The sequence below is a fragment of the Ursus arctos genome, unplaced genomic scaffold (assembly GCF_023065955.2).
Source record: "Ursus arctos isolate Adak ecotype North America unplaced genomic scaffold, UrsArc2.0 scaffold_18, whole genome shotgun sequence".
NCBI lineage: Eukaryota > Metazoa > Chordata > Mammalia > Carnivora > Ursidae > Ursus > Ursus arctos.
In genome coordinates, this window is record NW_026622852.1 from 28,627,930 (window position 1) to 28,650,426 (window position 22,497).

Consider the following 22,497-nt stretch of genomic DNA (forward strand, 5'->3'; position numbering starts at 1 on the left):
CCAGCAATTCCACATAGCCCAAAGAATTGAATACAGGTGTTCAAACAAAAACCTGCATACAAGAGTTCATAACAGCGCTACTCACAGTAACCAAAAGGTTAAAACTACTCAAATATCCATCAAATGATGAATGGGTAAATGAAATGAGATATGCCCATACAGAAGAATATTATTCAGCCAAAAAAGGAAGAGTACTAATACATGCTGCAGCATGGATGAACCTTGAAAACATTATGCATTCCTTTTCTCTGAAACATTCAGAATAAGCCAAGTCACAGTGACAGAAAGCAGATTAATGGTTGCCAGAGGCTGAGGAGAGAGGGGCTAGACAGTGACAGCTTAATAAGTATGAGGTTTCCTTTTGGGGTAATGAAGTATTCTGGAACTAGGTAGTGGTGACAGTTGTGAATGCACTACATGTTACTAATGGTAAACTTTATTTTATAATAAATTTTAAAACAACTCAAATTCCAGGGCACCTGGGTGGTTCAGTTGTTAAGCATCTTCCTTCGGCTCAGGTCATGATCCCAGGGTCCTGGGATCGAGCCCCACATCGGGCTCCCGGCTCAGCAGGAAGCCTGCTTCTTCCTCTCCCACTCCCCCTGCTGGTGTTCCTTCTCTCGCTGTGTCTTTCTCTGTCCAATAAAGAAATAAAATCTTTAAAAAAAAAAAAAAAAAACTCAAATTCTGACTGGGCCCAGCCAGGTGATGGAAGTTAATGAACCTAGCCAGGTGTGAAACACAGGCAAACCAGAGTGGTGAATCCCCTCTTAAAGGGGGCAGCTACCACCCAGCTCCTGCGGGTAGTTGCCAAGACAGAATTTGAGCCCATTGTTACCAGACTGGTCAATGCTTCAAGAAAGTAACTGCTTCTCAAACTTTTATGCACTTGGTGATCTTGTTAAAATGCAGATTCTGAATCAGTAGGTCTGTGGTGGGACCCGAGAATGTGCATCTCCAGCAAGCTCCCTGATGGGGCTGCAGCTCCACCAACCACACTTTGAAGAGTGAGGGTCCAGCTCAGAGGTTCTCAAACTTGAGTGCACTTGGGGAGTTTAATGCTGATGCTTAGGCCCCACCCCCCAGAAATTCTGACGTCATTGGTCAGGGCACTAGAACTCTAATGGGCAGCAAACTTCAAAAGCCAACACCTTAGGGGCGCCTGGGTGGCACAGCAGTTGAGCGTCTGCCTTCGGCTCAGGGCGTGATCCCGGCGATCTGGGATCGAGCCCCACATCAGGCTCTTCTGCTATGAGCCTGCTTCTTCCTCTCCCACTCCCCCTGCTTGTGTTCCCTCTCTCGCTGGCTGTCTCTGTCTCTGTCGAATAAATAAATAAAATCTTTAAAAAAAAAAAAAAGCCAACACCTTAGATGACCCTCTAGGTTTTTACATAGTTCTTTTTTTTTTTTTTTTAAGATTTTATTTATTCATTTGAGAGAGAGGGAGAGGGACAGAGGGAGAGATAGAAGCAGGCTCCTCACTGAACAGAGAGCCCCACATGAGATTCAATCCCAGGACCCTAAGATCACGACCCAAGCCAAAGGCAGCCACTTAACTGACTGAGCCACCTAGGTACCCCTAGACTTTACATAGTTCTAAGAGCCTCTGAGGCTGTGCAGTATTTCTGGAGAACAAGGTAACAGTTCTTCCCCAAGGTAACCTTTTGAGAATAATCAGGCCCTAGAAACTTCTCCCAAACAAAGGATTCCAAACTTGAAGGATGTGGACCATATGTAGTTCAGATGTTGTACACGTATTTTGTAATTCTTGACAACCTGTTGGAGTTCCTTTGACCAGTAACTCCCTCTGCCTTCGCGTCCTGACCTTTGTTAGCAAGTTTCATGTAAGTTGGGTCTGAATTGTTAGCTGATGCCTCAACCAAGCTAAAATGAGACTCCTCCTTTAGAGAAAGGAAGAGTGCGTGCCCCGATCTGTACATCCCACACAGTCATAGAGGTTGTGGGGCTTGCCCTGAGCACAGCAGCATGAGTCATTTTGGTGGGGGCACAAAAGGAAAAGGGGCGAGGAGAATAGACCGGTGGATGTGTTCTGGCCTCTCCCCACTCACGGTCTCTGGAAAAACCTGTGACTACCTCCCTCTTCCTGCTTTGTACCTCTCCTCTCCCAGACCAACTGTGATCCTGGCTGAAAGAGGGGTAATTAACAAAGAACAGAAAGAATTGAAAGCGTTAACCAGAGCCTGAAGAAGAACAGGAGGCAAGAATGGAAGTCAGGAAGGGGAAGGAAAAACTTGGCAGTGTTTCCTGACAGGGCCTCCTCGATGAGAGCATTACTGTAGTTATTCATGCCTGAGATGACAGGATGTGAACGTATTTGTCTTTGTTATCGAGTAAATAGTACATGTGTGTGGCTTTCTTTTTAATTTTTCCCCTGACTCCCCAGGGCTTTACCCCTTAATGTGGCCACTTTGAACATGGTTGGCATAAATTCACAATAGAAGAACATCTGTGGCAAGGAGCACGCCAAGGCAGGGAACTGTCTCGGACAGGGGTGCAGCAGCACAGAAATTAGCCCAATCACCTTGGCTCAAGCTGTCTTGACGCAGTGATCCAGGAAATGTAGTCTCTTTTGGTTATGACTGACCCTCCTTCTGGAGAAACTTCGATTTCAACGTTCCTCCGCCAAAAGATAAAGGGATTGAGGCAAAACCATCATCCTGAAACCGTGATCAATAAAATGTGTGTGAAAAGAGATTTAGAAAACATCTTAGAGACTCACCAGAATTTTCTTTCCAGAAGCAGTAAGGAGTGGGAAGGCCCAAGTGATTCCACTTAGTACAGGGCCTGGGGAAAACGACTGTAAGCACTGGAAGCCCAGATCTTCTGTTAATCATGGACCAGCAAGGGCAGATCTTCCCTACTCTGCATTCCCCAGATCCTGAATGTGGTCCAGGGGACCTTGCTTCTTCCTGCCTCTTCCAGGAAGCCTGTCCTGACCCTGTCCCCTGGCTGTCTATGAGCCTCATATGTGCTGGTGTTGTGGCACTTACTCGCCACTCAAGAGGTAATTTCTACCTCCCATCCTTCCTGGATTATCAGGTCCTTGAGAGCTGGGACTGTCTGATTCATCCCAGGACCTACCATAGTGTCAGGTACAGAATAGCTGCTCAGTACATATTTGTGGAATTAAATAAATAGAATGAATAATGGGGCACATGGGGGGGCTCAGTCAGTTAAGTGTCCAACCCTTGATCTCAGCTGAGGTCTTGATCTCAGGGTCATGAGTTCAAGCTACATGTTGGGCTCCATGCTGGGCTTGGAGCCTACTTTAAAAAAAAAAAAAAAAAAAGAATGAAAAATGCTCAATAAGCCCCTTGTCTCACCAGCACTGAAACTCAAGGTCCGAAGCTGAACCCTACAACCACCTCAGCTCTGCTTACACAGGTGATGGAAGACTCTCCTCAAACAGCCCCATCCCATTGTTGTACGGCTTTGCCCATTATTCACTGTAATAATAATAATAGCAATTACAATAGGAAACACTTATATGGTACTTACTGTATACTCGATGTTCCTTTCAGTGTTTTAAATTTATCAATTCTCTCATTTTCATAACTATTCAAAGAGTAGACTCATTAATCTCAATTTATAGATAAGACAACGAAGGCCCAGAGATGTTAAGTAATTTGTTCAAGGTCATAAGCTAATAAGTGACACAGCTGGGCTCAACCAGGCACAGATCAGCCCCAGCATGAATATTCTCCACCGCTAAACTTGTCTCTAGATTAGAACAAGTCTTCCTCTTACTTCCTCCACTAGTGCTTTTCTGGGTGAGTTAGTGCAGAGCTGAAACCAGGTCCTTGGCGATGCCCCACGCGGCAGCTAACCAAGCGGCTTGAAACTGACAGGACTGTCTCTGCCTGAAGCTTGCTCTCAGAGTTGTTCATCCGTCTTGCGAAGGGCCAGGGGAGGATGAATGTGGTCCAGGGTTCGTCTATTATGTGGATGAACTCCAATCCACATAATGGGGTTATAGGCTTGTGGTTTCCTGTTTTCTTATTATCCCCAGTTGGGGTTTTCCTTTCAATTACCTTTATAACAAGTGTGGTTGCAGCTTCAAACCACAAACCACTTATATTTTATTGGCAAGGACTTCTTCTGATAGTTATAATTCTGTTAAATAGATGAACTCTTTATCACTTGTTTTTACAGTTTTTATGTTTGGAAACTGACTGTTTCCAGCCCCCATCCCTTTTCTGGTCCCACTGCTACTGGCCTAGCTTCACTCCTATCATCTCCTGCCTGAACAGCCTCTAACTGGTCGGCCAGCTTCCAGGCTGACCCCTTCTAATCCATCTTCCACTTGGCCTACAGCTCTGTCTTCCCAAAGTACAGCCTAGACCATGCCACTCCTCTGCTCAACAACTGTTTGTGCCTAGTTAAGCTCAACTCTGCCACTTATTAGCTTATGACTCTGAACAAGTTACTCAACATCTCTGGGCCTCAGTTGTCTCAACTACAACCTGGGATCAATGAGTATACTCGTTGAGTAGTTATGATTTTTTACAAAATCAAGATCCATTCTTGGAAGAATGGAGCTATGGGACAAATATAAAATCAAGTGCAGTAAGTGTGAACCTCCTCATTTCAGTTCAAACATTCTGTCAGGGTGTTTGAAGAAGTGGTCTCCTTCTGCATATGTGGGAGGTGGCCTTCGCTGACCTCCGGGAATACGTCCAACATTTAGTGTCTGTGATTTTCAGTTCAGGTAGAACTCTCTTGAGAAGCATTCACGCAAAACAGTCTGAAGGTCTTGGTGCCCCACAAACTCTGTGAGCCAACATGTGACATGACTGATAAAAAGAGAGAATGTGAGTAGAAGTGACAAGAAGAAAAGTAGCACAGCTGAACTGTGGGAGATGTTTGTCCTGCTGTTTTCAGCGCTCAGACCACATCTGGAGCGTGTGCCCACTTCTGAGCAACCCCCCCCCCCATGGGATCAGGGAGCCATCCACGTGGCCAGGATGGGGAGGGCTAAGAAACCCTCTCATAAGAAGAAAAGTGCTGGGAGGGAGGCCAATTCAGAAGATTTGTGATCAAGGCGTCACATCTCGAAGGGCTTCGCTGGGCAGAGGGCATACATGTGGTCTGCTAGGCCTTTATGCTCTCACTTAACTGGTGAGTCACAGTGGTCGCACTGGGCAGGATTTCTTCTTACCTCAGGCCCCCAGACCCAGGACTACACTCACGTCCTGCTCCAGTGGCCCTGCCTCTCTGAGGAGTTGAAGACAGAAGTCGCCGCAGAGGGAGAGTCTGACCCGAAGTCCACACATAAGAAGATACCAAAGACTTCCTAGTGTATCTAGTTCGAGCTGTCATGGGGTCCAGGCTGGTAATGAAAACAAATGAAGCAAGTTGAGCCCCTGCCTTTTAAGCGTATAAAAATGTCCTCACTTCCACAGATAAATATGCTGTGCCCTACGTTTCCTAAAACAAATGACTTGGTCTCTTATTTTTGCTTTCCTGGTGAAAACTTGATAAGAAAAATGTTGGGTTTTTGTTTTGTTTTGTTTTGTTTTTACAATAAGAAAAATGACAGCACACATGCAATGAGAAGTGGCATCGCTGATCAGCCTCACTGCTGTGGTGACAGTCGGGAGCTGAGGGCAGTGCTGCCACAGGCCTGATGAGGCTAAGCCTTCCACCTTGTTTAAGAAGAGCGAAAATTCTGGGGTTTCATGTGAAATCTTCCCATTTCTAAATGTTGATGCTGATGTTCAGAAAATACCTTGCAAGCTTAATATCCCTCTACAACATCTCGGCTTCGGTGTGCTTAACTCTGCCTGTTTCCCCGCGACGGGCACTCACACCCACGGAGGCGGCCGTCTCCCTGTGAACTGCTCTGACTGCCAGAAATACACTCTTCCAATTAAATGGCAATCTATCATTTTATAGCACAATGGCCCAGACACTTCTGGCCTTCACAGCCTCTAGTCTCTAGGCCACTCCATTCACGCATTCGTGCATTCACTCATTTACACACACACACACACACACACACACAAAACCATGGACTCAGTTGCGCATCTGTTGAATCCAGTGGATGGTGATGTGAGTTCCCCACGAGTAGAAAATGTATTTTATCTCTGAGTCCCTTGGCGTCCCCTTCCCACACAGGGCCTGCGTGGGAACACTGCAGCCTCCCTATTCCTCCTGGATGAAGGCTGCCCAGGAAGTAAGTCCCCTCCTGGACCTTGCGTGCAGCATTCCTTCCAGGCAGCAGGCAGGCGCAGGGGTTTACTGGACCTGTGGCCCTGGGCAAGTCACTGCTGTCCCAGCCTAGGCCTCCCCATGTGCTAAACAGGGGCGTTAGCTCCCACTTCATGGCCTATTTTGAAGTATTTATAAATCGTTTGTTGGGGCGCCTGGGTGGCTGAGTCAGTTAAGCGGCTGCCTTCGGCTCAGGTCATGACATCAGGGTCCTGGGATGGAGCCCCTGGCAGGCTCCCTGCTCAGCAGGAAGTTTGCGTCCACCTCTCCCTCTGCCCCTCCCTCTGCTCACGCTCTCTTTCTCAATCTTACTTTTTTTCTCTCTCTCAAATAAATAAATAAAATCTTTTTAAAAATCCTTTGTTAAGGGAAAGTGCTACACAGTGTCAGGATGCTGGTAAGTGGTATTGACATCGAGTGGAAGGAAGTTGGAGTTCCACAGGAATAGGTTTGAATGCAGGCTCAGCCACTTTGGGCAGCTTGTTTAATCTCTGTGGGCCTCAGTTTCCTCATCTATAAAATGGGTAAAACTGCCTAGTCTACAGTCCTGCTCTTTAGATTTGAAATTAGAAATAATGGTGCCTGTGGAGGGCGCCTGGGAAGAGGTCGCTGCGTTGCAGCCATAACCAGTAGGGGGCACCAAACTATTCATAAATGAAATCCGTCTCTTGCCCGGGCCGCGAGCGCCAGAAAGCCTTTCTACAAAGCGGGGTGCGAGGTGGAGGGATTTGCGCGCGCGGTCTCCTTTTTTAATGGAAAATTAGAATTTACATTTTACACTGTACTATTTGAGGGGCCACTTATTAACAAAAGCAGCTTAGAGTAGTGGAAAGAGCTCCCCACAGAGAAAAACTCTGGATACTTGTCCTTGCCTCAGTCCTTCTGCTGTGTGACCTGTGTCTGGACCCACTTTTGCAGCGGAATTAGGTCGGGCCACATGATCTCTGAGGGCCCTTCTAGCTGTCTATGACTAAGATTGTGGGGCAAACAGCCCAGGAAACATGCTGGTGAGGGGGTGGGCATGGGCACCCTGGACGAAACGACCCTCGGATGCCCTCGCGGGGGCTGGGTTTGAAGATTTCCACGCCGTCAAGGGCTAATCCTGGCCTCACAAAGGAGCGCGGTCAGAGCTGTCGGGTGGTGGCGATGTTTTTCTGCGGGCGCGCACACGGCGCTTATCATCTTTTGTGCAGGCCGCTGCCGAAGCCACGGAGACCACCCAGCCTGACAAAGAAAGGAATTCTTGTCTGCAGTTGACAGCCCTCAGGTTGACGGTTTTCCATTTGCCCTGGAGGCTGTCACTTGCGGAACAATGGCAAGGAGCAGGGTGGCTCTCACCTGAGTCTGGCGCTGCCGCGGGGGGATGGGCTGCAGACCAGGACTGGGGCGGGGGAGGGGCGGGCGGCTGTCTCCCCTCCCAGCATAGGAAGGCCTGCGGCAGACAAGCTTGGAGAGGCTGTGGAGGGCTATTTTCCCCGTGGATGGTTTCCCACGCCACAGATCAGGAAGGAGCAAGCACTGAAGACGTTACTCTTCGCTAAAATATAAAATAAAATAATAAAATAAATAAATTATAACGGATTACTGATACACACAAAACAGAAATCAATCTCAAAAGCAGTAAATAGGGCAAAAGAAGCCAGACAGAAGAGTACCTACAGTATAATCCCATTTCTAGAAATTTCTAGAGCAGACACAACTGTCTCTGGTGCTAGAAATCTGATCCATGGGATCAGTGATACCTAAGTGATACCACTTAGGAGAGGTAAAGGTTGATTACCAAGAAACATGAAGGGACTTTCTGGGTGTGGAAACGTTCTAGTCTTAAGTGGTAAGGACATGGGTGCACATGCCTCTGTAAAATTCATTGAACCGTACTCTTATAATCAGCGCACTGTACTGTACAAAAATAACACTTCAATAACATTGATTAAAACAGAATTGCAAGGGATAACTATTACTTTTCTCGTTCTCAAAAGAAATATGTGTTCACACTAGAAGACTGAGAAAATACAGATGTTTTTGCAAAAAGAAAAATCATCCATAATCCCATTACCCAGAGGTAACCACATTTATCATTTTGATAGTGATAGTGCCAGACATTTATTTTCACAAAAATGAGATGATACAGTTTGTAATCTGCTTTCTTGTTTTTGTGCTTTCTTTTGCATTGAATTGGCAATGCAGGCACATAGTTAAAACCTTTTGTACAAAAGGTACGAAAGAACATGGTGTAAAAAATAAATCTCTCTCCCAGCCTCCCTCTCTAGAAGCAATTACTCCCATCATTTACTTGTATATTCTCGTAAAAATGTTATGTATTTACAAGCGTATATGTGTGATGATCCTTAAGAAAAAGAAAGGTTGCATTTATACAGTTTGCACCTATATCAGCCTGTATTTTCAATATAGTATGATAATATGAACATCTTCCCATGTCCTTAAAATTCTTCTGTCATTTTGAAGCAGACATTTGATTGAAGTATAAGAAAAAACCAGAAATGTGCAAAAATTATGTAAGGCTCAAGGTGTTTTCACAAATGGAATCTACTTTTCTATGTAGCACCAATATAAAATAATAGATCATTACCCAGCACCCCCAAAACCTTTCGGATCTTCTCCTAGGTACTGTCTCCTTTCCCCCAAAAGAAACCACTATCCTCCCTTCTAATTTCTAAAGAGTTTTTGCCTGGTTTTTGAACTTCATATGATGGAATTATATGGTATTTATTCTTATGTCTATATTCTTTCACTCAACGGTAGAGGAATGAGATTCATTCACATTGTTGCATTTGGCAACAGTTCATTCACACTTACTACCATAGAGTATTCCTTTGTATAAATGTATCACAATTTATTTATCCATTCTATTGTTGATAGACATATGGGTTGTTTCCAGGTTTTGGCTATTACAGCTGCTATAAATTCTTTAGATGTCTTTTGCTGAACATATGTATATATTTCTGTTGCATATGTGCTTAGGAGTGCAAATGCTAGGTCATAGGGTATGCAAATGTCCAGCATTAGTAGAAAATACCAAATAGTCTCCAAAATGGTTGCCCCAACTTACACTCCTGGCTGCAGTGTTTGAGAGTTCCAACTGCTGTACATTCTCACCTGCAGGATCGATGATAATGGCTACATAGCATTTCCTTATATGGATACGCCATACTTGATTTTACCTGTTTCCTGTAATTCAGGGATTCTTTACCCTTTTTGTGGCATACACACACTGGTGCTCTGATAAAGCTTGAGGACCTCTTCTCAGAATATGACATAAAATGTGTGCTTCATTATTAATACACTAGCGGATAACCTCTAGCAGCAGGTCTAGTAACCACAGGAACTTCAAATTCTCAAAATAAGCATAAACATAAAAATGCTTATTGGCCTTTGGTGCTTCCTCTCCTATGAAATGGGTATCTTGGCCTTTACCAATTTTTTAAATGGCTTATTTATTTTCAAATTTTTATGTAAGAATTCCTTGTGTATTACAGATATTAACCATCTAGTGAAATGTTACAATTGTCATTAGCTTTGCTATTTTGTTTTTTATAGTAGCCGTTTATACTTTTTAAATAATAGGTTTACTGAGAAAAAATTCATATGCCATAAAATTCACCCTTTTAATGTATACAATTTAATGGTTTTTAGTACATTCACAGTTATGAAACCATCATCATCCTCTAATTCCAGAATATTTTCAGCACCCAGAAAGAAACCTTGAACTCGTTGGTAGTCATTGCCCGGAGTTATCCCCAGACCCTGTACCTCCTGGTACCTCTAATCCATTTCTGTTTCTATTCTGGAAAGAATAACAGGAGTTGCCTATTCTGGACATTTCATATAAATACAAGAACATACACAAAATACACACACAACATGTGATCCTTTGTGACTGGCTTCTTTCGCTTGGCATAATGTTCTCAGGAATAATCTATGTTGTAGCCTGTGTCAGTACTTTATTGCTTTTCCTGGCTGAGAAATATCCCATTGTATGGGTACACCAGATTTTGTTTATGCACTTATCACTTGATTGACATGTGGGTTGTTCCTACTTTGGGGCCATTATGAATAATGCTGCTATGAACATTCATGTACAAGTTTTTGTGTACATGTCTGTTTTCATTTCTCTTGGGTCTATACCTAGGAGTGGAATTTCTGGGTCATGCAGTAACTATATTTAACATTTGAGGATCTGCCAGACTGTTTTCCAAAGTGGCTGCATATTTTTAAAATCCCACCAGCAACGGATGAGGTGTTTATGGCTTTCTCGTGCATAAAAATTTTAAATTATCCAGAGTCAAATAAAGCAGTGTTTTTCTTTATGGTATATGTCTTTGAGTCATTTCTAGAAAGGCTTTAACCACTCCAAGATGATAGAAATAGTCTATATAAAATATGTGTATTTTTTTCCTATTAATACCTCTTTGTTCTTGTTCTTGTTGTTGTTTTGTATTGAAAAATCGAAACAACCACTTGGAATCTACATGACGCAATGCCAGGTCTTCCTACTCTTTCTGCCACTTTGGTAGACTTCATTCAGTTCCATCCACCTTATAATTAATGGCAAGTTTTCCCAGATTCTGGCCTCAGCTGTCAGTCTTCAGAGGTGTGTTGTGTTGTTACTGGAATCTTTTTGTTTCTTCAGAAGCTTTTATGGCTGTTTCAGATACTTCCAGCCTTTATGTTTTTACACATTATTTTTAAAGAAAGTGTTCATTTGAGTGCATTTTTCAGTGGTGCGAACATTTTATCAGAATTGGAACAGAGGCTGTAGATGGTGGTCTAAAGACACTTTACCTCATGTGTCTTGTCTTCTCCCACCTGCACTGTCTAAATTTAGAGCGCACGGAAGCCCTGTATTTGGTAACTGATGAGGTAAGTGGGAAAGGGGGCTGCGGAGCCTGGGCAGAGTCTAGGAGTCCTTGGGGAGCATTCACTAGGTCTTCCAGCCTTTCCTATTTTTCTCACTCTCCCCACCACCTCAGAAACAGAAAGTGGACTGTTTCTGTTTATAATGGTGTAACCAAGCCTCACATTTCCAACTTTTTGTAGCATTTTTATTCTATTTTATCCTTATCACAATCCTGGAAGGTTAGATAGGACCCAGGGCTCATTGGCTCCATTTGACAGATGAACAAACAGAGCCCCCAAGAGGGTAAATGCCGAAACCATTAGACTAGGACGGGGTAGAGCTGCATCTTACCATCCAGGACTCCAGACTCCAAGCCTCGAAAACCCCTGTTCAGCAAGGAAAGAGGGTCAAAGGTCTAGGGTGTGTACACATACAGCCCTCAAAAGGAATGTGGGGTTTTGTGGTTTGGGTTTTTCTTCCCCTTTCTAAGCACGCTTCGCATGCCAGCCAAGGGCGTGCAGCTGTATGTCGGGGGTGGAAGGGGGTGAGTTGCAGGGTTGCATATCATTTCTAAGCCACTTTATAAAGGAGGTCAAAGCACGGAACCTGGGATGAAGCTCACAAGTCCCTTCTGGTCTTCTGCTGTCTCATCAGAACCGAGCTTCCGCAAGTGAATGACTCCAAATGAGACTGTGTGATGGTGGAAACTGGGCTTCTGTGTCGAATGCTGTGGCTCCTTAAGTGGTTTCATGTGATCCGCGCCTATGCTTCGAATTCATAAAACACCCCTCTTGTGGCAAGAGAGGTTGACAAACTCCTTCGTGGGCTCAAGAATAACCGAGAAGATGAGGTCCTTGCATGCCTACGACACTGCGCATCCCAATGTGCAGAGTCCTTTCTCGGGGATAAAAAAACATTCCTGGGCAAAGGCCACTTACTGCCCACCGCTCGTGAGAGTCACAGTGAAAATTAGTCTACTTGAGGTTCCAAGAAGTCACGCAAGGATGAGGCCTACAGAACACTTTAACCTAGGTTCATGCAGCATCTCCAGCCCCTGGACCCTTTACTCAGGAAACCTCCAAAACCTCTTGCCAACAACGGTTCCGCGGAGCTTAACTTTGCATAGTGCTGCTATAGAACACACATTTTTATTACATGCATGTACTTGTAACCATCACAATATTTTAAAACATTAATACATTCCTCCACTAAGTCCAATTTACAACCTTGAACGAGGCTGACAATGTTTTGGAGCCTACATAGATGTAGGTTCATTCTATTACAACAAAGTTACCAAAAAAAAAAAGGCTGTCATGAAAAAAAAAAAGAAAGAAAAAGAAAAAGAGGCTGCCCAAATTTGTGTGTGCTGGGTTTTGTATTCAGGGTTTTTGGTTTTTTGGTTTTTTGGGGTTTTTTTTAGAGAGAGAGCACACACACAGAAGGGGGAGGGGCTGAGGGAGAGGGAGAGTCTCAAGCAGGCTCCATGTCCAGGTCAGAGCCCATGCAAGGCTTGATCTCATGACCCGGAGATCATGACCTGAGCGGAAATCAAGAGTCATCAGCTTAACAGACTGAGCCGCGCAGGCGCCCCACTGTGCTCTTAATTGCATCAAATATTCCTTGTTATTGAGTATACTAGTTTCGGGAACGGAATAGTTTTTGATCACACAATCATTTTTTGTGTGTAAAAAATTTATAGTAATATACTTTCATCTGTATTGCACTTACTGAGTGACTCAGACTTGGTATCTCTATTAATATTCATAAAACATCTTCCAAAATTTTCGGTATTGTAACATGCCATCATTAATTTTTATTGAAGTTATATATCTAATTTTCATGAAAATATAAAAACGAACTTTCCTTTGGGGGCATTAAAATATTTCTGAATAGAATCCTTTTTTGTAATAAGAGCAATTGATGAACCCTTTTAAGTTTTTAAAAAATATATACAAAAGCTGAAAAAAGCCCATTATCTATTCTCTCAAATACAACCACTATTAACATTTTCATCAAGCCTTTTCTTCTATGTAGTTTTTGTATCATTGAGATCCCACTTTGTTGTCTCTTTATTGATTTAACATTATAGCAAGAATATTAGCATTTGTTTTTATACTTGAAGAAAGTATAAACAAAGAGAACGATTGAAGATGAGACTCTCTGCCTTCCAAGACCTGCTGGTGGTTTCAAGTACTTGGGATCCAGAAGCAGTGATTAAGCTGCTCCTCACAGAATGCAGACGGATGCGGGGCTGTCTTAGATGATGACCCTGAGCTCAGTGAAGTAGCATCTTGGCCCCTGCAGTGTCCCTCCCCTCTCCACTAAGTCCACTTGGGTCTCCCTGCAAGCTCCTCCCACTCCAGGTGCTGAGACCACGCCTTCCCTAGGTCCAACGTAAGTCAAAGGGCCAAGGTCAGGAGGGACTGGTGAATTCTCCCTTCAGGTAATGGAGAAAATTGAGATAAATGGCCTGCCTTCAATGATCAAGCTTTGCTTTTCCTTTTCTCCCAACCCGGTGATAAATAACAATTGCACATGACCTTAGAGTGTGAACTCCTGGTAAACTGCAGAATCTAAGGTAGTTGAGACTGGGGCCTTAAGTGATGTTGCCAAGCCCCCTTCTGGCTGGCAAGCGATAGCTCCAGAGCCCCATCTTTCTGGAGTCCGCATCTCTGGCCTTCCACCTTTCTGTGAAGACCCGCACCCCTGCTTCCAAGCAGGCATAAGATGCCGCGGAAAATGTGAGACAAGAGTGCAGCTGTCCTTGGCTACGTGGAATTAGAAGATATTTCAATCTGACAGAATTAATGGGCTTATTGCAAAATCCTCCTAATTCCTCAGTCAGCTCGTCTGAGCCCGGGTTCGGGGTCCCCCATTGCTGGGTTTTCATCAGAGGCTGACAGATGCTGCGCATTGAGAAAGAAAAACGTGCAGGGCGGGAGATGGCTTTCTTTGGTTTTCATAAAGGCCACAGGTGTTCTGGTCTGCCTTTCTGCTTCACCCTTTTCACGTGCTGCCAGACGACAAAGACACGATGATGAAGACTGCTTTACCTTCTGGGGTTTCACACAACTAGAAGGATTTGCTGCACGAGGCAGTTTTCACTTGTCTCCTGTGTTTTCCCTGAGAAAGTCGGGCTCTCAATGGACGGCACTGGAGGAGATGATGCTAAGTGAAATAAGTCAAGCAGAGAAAGACAACTATCATATGATTTCTCTCATCTATGGAACATAAGAACTAGGATGATCAGTAGGGGAAGAAAGGGATAAAGAAAGGGGGGGTAATCAGAAGGGGGAATGAAACATGAGAGACTATGGACTATGAGAAACAAACTGAGGGCCTCAGAGGGGAGGGGGGTGGGGAATGGGACAGACTGGTGATGGGTAGTAAGGAGGGCACGTATTGCATGGTGCACTGGGTGTTATACGCAACTAATGAATCATCGAACTTTATATCGGAAACCAGGGATGTACTGTATGGTGACTAACATAATATAATAAAAAATCATTAAAAAAAAAAAACAGCTCCAAAACATTGAATCTGGAGGGCAGTTCAGGCTTCACGCTGAGTAAGGGCAGGTTAGAAAAACAACAGAGTGAAGTTAAAAGAACTTTCTAATGAGGCCATGTGAGAGACTGGGTTGGGATGTGCTGGTGACAGCCAGAGAATGGTGAGAAAGGGACCAAGCTTTCACATTCGTCTCTCTGAAACAGGTAGACTTTGCCATGAAAGGCACACCCTTTGCCATTTGACAGCATTACAAAGAAATATATTTTCCCAAGCCAGAGGCTAATAGGGCCCCGAACGGAAACTTTCAATCCTTTGTTCTAATCACTCAAGTTGTCTTGAAAGAGTAGGCTGAAAACTTATCATTTCCCACCTGAGACTGGGTCGCAGTTTCCTCATCTGTATAACCAAGGATTTTGAACACACAACCATGGAGGGACTTCTAGTACGGTTTCTGTTGTTTTTATATAAACTCAACAGACAGCACTGAACACTCTCCCTCTGGCAGGTGTCGTTCCCGGCTCCCACAGTGCCTAAGACACACACTTCCTGCCTGCAAGGAGCCACGGTTCACGAGGGGCCCTGAGACCATACAAAGCCAAGCCCGGCGTGTCTCTGGTGCGGGAGATGCAGTGGGCCAAGGCGGTAACGGAAGGAGAGGTTCTGCTCAGATGAAGACAACAGTGTCGTGGAGGAGGTGGCATTTGATTAGGCCTTGAAGGATGAGAGGGGTTTCGACACACGGATGTGAGGAGAAAAGGAATTCTAGGCAGGGGAGGAGCAGGAGCAAAAAGCAGGAAAGAGCAAGGCGAGTCCACAGCATACTGACATAGACACGCCCCGGGCATAGGGCCCGAGCAGAGGCATCGTTAGGAGGCCTTAAACACGAGGCCAAGGGGTATGTAGTTTATTTGGTGGGGGCCGGGGAGCCATTGAGGTCCTAAAGGGAGAGATGTAATGTCATTACATGTATCAGAATTGTATTTTGGTAACATTAATCTGGCAAAATGGCATATTGGTTTTCCTAAACGTCCCCCAGGTGACAAATGGAGGAGCTGAGATTAGAACCCACCCAGGCTGACTTCCAAGCTTGTGCACCTAACTCTCCAAGAAGGCCACAGAAACACTCGATGAACTTCAGAGCTACAGCTGCCATGTTTAGACTCCAATGTCTTATCCAGAGGATACATGGGGCAGGGCGACAACATCAGACGGGAAGGAGTAGAGATTCACCTGCTAATTCCTAGCAGCAATGGCTTGAATGGTGGCCGCCAAAAGATATGTCCACATCCTAATCCCTGCTACTTATGAGCATTACCTTATACAGCAAAAGACTGAATATGACTTCACATGGCAAAAGATGTAAGTTAAGGATCTTGAGAAGAAGAACTTACCCTGGGTTACCAGGTAGCCCTACACAGAGTCACACATAACCTTATAAGACACACATGCAGAAAAGAAGAGAAGAAAGAGCCATTGTGACCACAGAGATTGGAGTGATGTGCCACAAGTAATGGAATGTCCAAAGACACTGGAAGCTGGAAGAGGCAAGGAATGGATTCTCCCCAAGAGCCTTGGACAAGAGTGCGGCCCTGAACCACCTTGATTTCAGACTTCTGACCTTCAGAGCTGTGAGGAAAGACATTTCTGTTGTTTGAAGCCCAAGACTGTGGAAATCTGTTACAGCAGCCACAGGAAACCAACATACTAGGTAACCTTTTGTTAAATTTAAATTCATTTTGAGGGATGCCTGGGTGGCTCAGTCGGTTAAGCATCTGCCTTCGGCTCAGGTCATGATCCCAGGATCCCTGCTGAGCAGGAAGACTGTTTTTCCCTCTGCCTGCTGCTCCCCCTGTTTGTGCGTTTGCTCTCTCTGACAAATAAATAAATAAAATCTTAAAATAAATATATAAATTCATTTTGAATTGATAGTACATGCATATGTTTCAAAATTTTAAAAGGGTAAAAGATTTATGGTGAGAAGGAAATCTCCCTTCTGTCCACGCCCACAAGCCACCAGTCTTCCTCCACAGAGGCGTCCACTATTACTGGCTTTACATCGCCATTTTACATGTGTGCGTGCGTGTCTACAGAATCTTGCAATTGTCCCCAAGTAATTTGGAAGGTAGCATGTGTTATGAGGTTATGAAAACAGACCTTATCCTTGCAGACAGACAGACCTGGTTCAAATTCCTTCCCAGTTCCAACACATACCTGGAGACTTTCCAGGCCAGCTCCCCGGCCTTGGAGGGCCTTGGTTTTCTCCTCTGTGAAATGGGGATGAAGATGTGTCCCACCTCGGGAACTGCCATGAGGATTCGATGAGTTGACGTGGGTGAAGCTCCCAGCAGAGACTGGTATGTGGCTGCCTAGGGAGTTCCCATCCTGTGGACTACTGTCACTGCTGCTCACGTGGCCTGTTGAAGGTGCTTCTCAGCTCAGCCTTCCTCTGCTTGGAATCAGCCGGCACATCTTTGCCGACATGCTTAAGAGAGACGGCTGCATTCTTGTCATTCAGGGTTATTTCTGACCGCCTGCCGTGGTATCTTCCTTTAGCACTGATGGAAAACTAAGGTTAAAAAAAAATTGATAAGCCAATTTTTTAAACCCCTAACGAGAAAGTAGTGAGCATTAAGGGGGACACATGTGTCTGGGCTACAAAGACAGGATTCTGGGCCTCTGCCCATACTGTTCCCTCACCCGCAATGCCTTTTGTCCCAAAAATTCCAATGGCAACTATGCAAAAGGGTCTTCAATGTAATAGAAAGAACACAGGAGTTAGGGAATCCAAAGCCACTTATGTCCACTGCAACTTTGGCCAGGACTCTTCCACTTGGTGAGCCTCAGTTTTTTTAATCTGTAAAATGGGGATAATGCTCTTTTTCATACCCATCTCAGAGACGTCATGTGGGTTATAAAAAAAGAATCAGATGCCAACTTAGGCATTGCTTACTCCATTCCTAATTCTACAGATGAGGAACTTGAGATCCATAAAAGGCAAGTCGCCTGTCCAAAATTACCCAACAAGTCAGGAGCTGAGCTAGGGCTGGAACTCGGCCTTCAGGAGAGACCTCTTTCCTCTCGAGCAGGCTGAGGAGACATATGTGATAAACCATAATATGCTATGTGAATGTCACTTGAGGCCACTCGTCTTAATGATGTCTAGACCTCAGTCTACCTGTTTCTTTTTCTAAAGTTCTGCCCCAAATGGACGCAAGCCCCAGTCCTCTGCTTTTTGGCCTTTGGAGAAAGGGTATGGGGTATCTGAATTAGCCTTGCAACTGTGGGCCTCTGCTCCTAGTCCCCTCCTGACTACTGGCTTGTGACAGCAGTGACTTCACCCACCCCTCTGTGCCCCTTGATGAGGAATGCAGAGAATGAGGCTCGTGCATAAGGCCACTTGACCTTCTGCAGGGTGACATGGCCATGGGGATAGGGTGTGGGGAGCCTTTTAGTGACAAATGATTCTTACCTAGATTGGGTAAACATTCCCTAAGCCCACATGTAACTCTCAAATATTTGCCTCCCTGACTTGGACTTCATTCTCTCCAAATTGTATGGGACTAGAAAACAGCTTGGAAGCTTCTAATAAATGTTGCCACGATCCAAGATGAGGTGTCTACTTTCTTTTTACCTACCATTACAGATAAAACAACAGGCAACAAGTTTGCCACTGTGATGGGAAGAGTGGCATCTGAGTGAGCAGGGATGGCAGAAAGGAGATTTGGCAGCCTTGCTCTAGGACGACTGAACACAACCAACACTCTGGTTCCCTCCTCTCGCATCTGGAGACACCGCAGCGAACAAACACACTCACAGCAGAACTGAAAGGCATCCATCAGTTTTTGCTTAGAACAAATCAGAGGGTCCGATGGTGACTACAGAGAGTCCTCCTTGGAGCTGCACACTCACCCTGAAGTGTGGTTTATATTTTCATACGTCCTCACATCACTAACTAGCAGCCTTTCATTTCACCTTGAAGAGCTCCTTTCAGAATGATGATTCTTATTCAAGCCAAGCTTTACCACGATAGCTGCAAAATGATCTTCCAGCCCTAAAACTCCCTTCTCACTGACCTGCTAGCATTTTACTGGGACCAAGAGCCCTTTCCTCTTCCCTAGGTATTCATCCACTTATTACTGATTATTTATTATCACTACCGATTCAGAGATTCCTATTTTTTAGTGGCTTATTTTCTTGATTATTTTGATGCTCAAATTATCCCAGACTTGGCTAATGGAGCCTCTGCAAGCTGATTTCTGTCTTTTTGACATGCCCCCATCACTTCTTTGAGCACTGCCTGACTCTCCAGCACAAGAGGAACCAAGCTCATCTTGTAAAAGCAAAGCACTGGGATTAGAAAAAAAGAGAAAGTGGCACTTACAGATCAATAAAGATGATTGTGCATTGGCAATCATAGGTGTTGATTAGGAATAATTATCCTAAGTGTTCAACTCCCAAAGAAATAACTATGCACAGAAAACAGGAAGGACTAAGGGCGCCTGGATGGCTCAGTCATTAAGCGTCTGCCTTTGGCTCAGGTCATGATCCCAGCGTTCTGGGATCCAGCCCAGCATCGGGCTCTCTGCTCAGCAGGAAGCCTGCTTCTTCCTCTCCCACTCCCCCTGCTTGTGTTCCCTCTCTTGCTGCCTCTCTCTCTGTCAAATAAATAAATAAAATCTTTAAAAAAAGAGAGAGAGAGAGAAGAAAAGAAAACAGGAAGGACTAGAAGAAAATGCTAGAAAAATAGAAGAAACTCTGTGAAAATGATGAGAATTGTTTTCAATTTTACGTGATGAGAATGGATAATTTTTATAATAAAAAATTATGTAAAAGGATTTTTCTTTCTAAGAATAATGGAGTGGGCCAACTCTGAGAACATTATAAAAGGATGAATAAAGATGTTAACAAACACTAACAGAAATACGTGGAAAGCACTTCATTGTCATCAATCACGCTATCCAAACAAAGCTCTGTGCCACACACAGAAGGGAACCAGGTCTCAGAAAACTTGGTCTCCTGGGCCCGGTTCTGCCACGTGTGCCTGGGTAACTTTAGGCAAATCACGTTGTCAATTTGGGCCTCAATTTCCTCATTTGAAAAAAGGAGATCATTAAGTTCTTCCTATATCAGCCATGCAACGAGACTCAAACGAAACCATGGATATGAAAAATCCTTTAAAACACTACAAATGTAAATTGGGGGGCGCCTGGGTAGCGCAGTCCTTTGGCTTAGGGCATGATCCCCGGCATTCCGGGATCGAGTCCCACATCGGGCTCCTGCTTCTTCCTCTCCCACTCCCCTGCTGTGTTCCCTCCCTCGCTGGCTGTCTCTCTGTCACATAAATAAAAATAAAATCTTTAAAAAAAAAACACTACAAATGTAAATTGTTTTCTTCAAGAGCTTTTTTTTTTTTTAAAGATTTTATTTATTTATTTGACAGAGATAGAGACAGCCAGCGAGAGAGGGAACACAAGCAGGGGGAGTGGGAGAGGAAGAAGCAGGCTCCCAGCGGAGGAGCCTGATGTGGGGCTCGATCCCACAACGCCGGGATCACGCCCTGAGCCGAAGGCAGACGCCTAACCGCTGTGCCACCCAGGCGCCCCTCTTCAAGAGCTTTTAAAAAATGTTTGCTTTGTGCTTTATTGGCAGCTTAAACTTTTAGCAGTTCCCTTTAAATGGGTGTCAGAGAAGAGCTCTAGGAGTCTCTGTGAGGCTCCTTGGGTCTGTCTTAGGGCCAAGACAGCAGCAGCTCCAAGGCTGCATCTTAAACTGGGTTCCCCAGAAGCCACCTGGGGTCGAGGATTCATGTGCACGTGATTTATTAGGGAGTGCTACCAGTCAAACAAGTAAGGAAGCGGGGAAATGGGATCAGAAAGGAAAGGAGGCCCAGCAAGGTACCTTATCAGACAAGTCACTCCGTGATAACTTTGGCTTAGCCCACAAGTGAACTCCACTAAAAGTTACACCCCCAGAGTCATCCTGGGGAGGGGCGAGGGGGCTGGAGCATTTATACCTTTGTACCCATCAGTTACTAAAAAAGGGAATGCGGGTGCGCAATCTCCCAGGCACTTCCAGCTCTCTGGTGTGCAGGCAAAGCAGACTCCAGCAGCCCTGAGGTCTGCCCTCTGACAAAGAAATGCAAATGTGGCCAAAGACGGGCTCCAAAATGGTAAGGGGATCCAAGTGGGCATAGGTAGAGCACTGACATCAGCCCAAAGAAGGCCGGACTTTCAAAACAAAGAAAATAAAGTGAGAAACAGAGTTACACACAGGACGGGCCTTTGGGAGGCAGCACAGTTAGGTAAATGGAGACTGGGCCCAGAGAGGCTGAGTGACTTGCCCTGAGTCACACAGATGGCAGCCAAAATTCCAGCCATGGTCGGCCTGGGTGAAGTCCATCTGGTCTGCCAAAACCTGCTCACCCTCTTCTTTTTTTTTTTTTAAGATTTTATTTATTTATTTGACAGAGACAGCCAGTGAGAGAGGGAACACAAGCAGGGGGAGTGGGAGAGGAAGAAGCAGGCTCCCAGCAGAGGAGCCCGATGTGGGACTCGATCCCAGAATGCCGGGATCACGCCCTGAGCCGAAGGCAGATGCTTTAACGACTGCGCTACCCAGGCGCCCCTGCTCACCCTCTTCTATACCGTGTTGCTCACTACACTGGGACTAATGCCTTCTCTATGGAGGGTCACCCACTGGGAATCCTTCATGTGCCATAGAATCTTACAGACCACCCTGCCTTCAAAAAGCTCAGAGCCCCGTGCGTGTCTTTAGGATGGCATTAGTGGACCCTTCCCCATAGTCACCCCTTTCTTCTTGAATTTGTCCAACACAAGGCACCAGGATGGTTGAAACATGACTTTATGAACCCCAAAGAGAGATGCCTATGTCTCAGATACAGGGTGGCCCATCTCCTGGCCACAAAGACGTTATTAGTGATTCGGAGAGAGTCATTAGATAAACAGGTACCATCCCAAACAAAAGACCTTATGAGCTCACCCGTTTGTTTCTCCTTTATTGTACTTAAAGGCAATTACCCTACATCCTGCATTCTGAACATGAGCAAACATGTGAGGAGCCAGACACACAGAAGCTCCAGTCACGCAGACCTTGCATCCAGCTCGACAGCAACGGTCCAGAGCCCCAGTTCCACAGCCAGCCCTGCCACACGCTAGCTGAGCAATATTGGGTAAGATGTACAGTCTCATCAGGTCTGAGCATCCTTGTTCATAAAGTGGTAAAGCCATTCCTACCCCATAATGGCACCGTGAAGATCTACAATATACCTAGAAGGCTTCATAAAGTGTCAAGCTCAGTGCACACATTAAACATTTCATCCACATTTGTTCTACCAGCTTGATTTTGATAAAATGAAATGCAGTCTCTCCCTTTTCTCAGTATCAATGATCCAACATCCTCAGACACCCAGACACCAGCCAAGAGGTAGGGTATAAACTTATAAGGCCTCTGGGTAGATGTACCAAATGACAGGAACCCATGTACCTTCTTCCCAGTGAAGCAACCAGGCTCCAATGCCCAGTGTATTTTCTTCTAGGCAATCCTAACAAGCTTCGTTATTGTGTCTGGCTTCTCAGAGTAGAAGCAAACAAAGACTCAAGAAGCTGGCCCACTGACCCTAGCAGAAAAGCAGTATTTAACAGCCTGACAGGAGAAATGTCCAAAAGAGTATAAATGGCAGCTGTATTCACTCAAAATCACAATCTGGGGTCAAAAGCCTACACATTCCAGAAAGCCCTGGTGTTGGTAATGACTCAAGACACTAAGAATCAAGTTGCATTGTGTCCTGTGCTCTCTGTTTAATAGTGCAGAGACAGCTAGTAGTAGAAAAGTTGACAAAAAACGTCCAATAGCACTAGGAATTAAAACATAAGCACGTT

At 44.9% G+C, this 22,497-nt stretch overlaps 1 long non-coding RNA gene across 3 annotated transcripts in view; it reads right to left on the reverse strand.

The window, feature by feature from the left end:
* Nucleotides 1-423: 423 nt before the first annotated feature.
* LOC113260422 (uncharacterized) overlaps nucleotides 424-22,497 on the reverse strand; it is a 92,874-nt gene continuing 70,800 nt past the window's right edge. For all 3 annotated transcript variants that reach the window (XR_003317951.4, XR_006410302.3, XR_006410301.3), the window contains 4 exons: nucleotides 16,811-17,165; nucleotides 7,570-7,768; nucleotides 2,543-5,350; nucleotides 424-635 (listed from right to left, as the gene is read on the reverse strand). This is a non-coding gene — a long non-coding RNA (uncharacterized LOC113260422). The remainder of the gene's footprint in view (nucleotides 636-2,542; nucleotides 5,351-7,569; nucleotides 7,769-16,810; nucleotides 17,166-22,497) is intronic.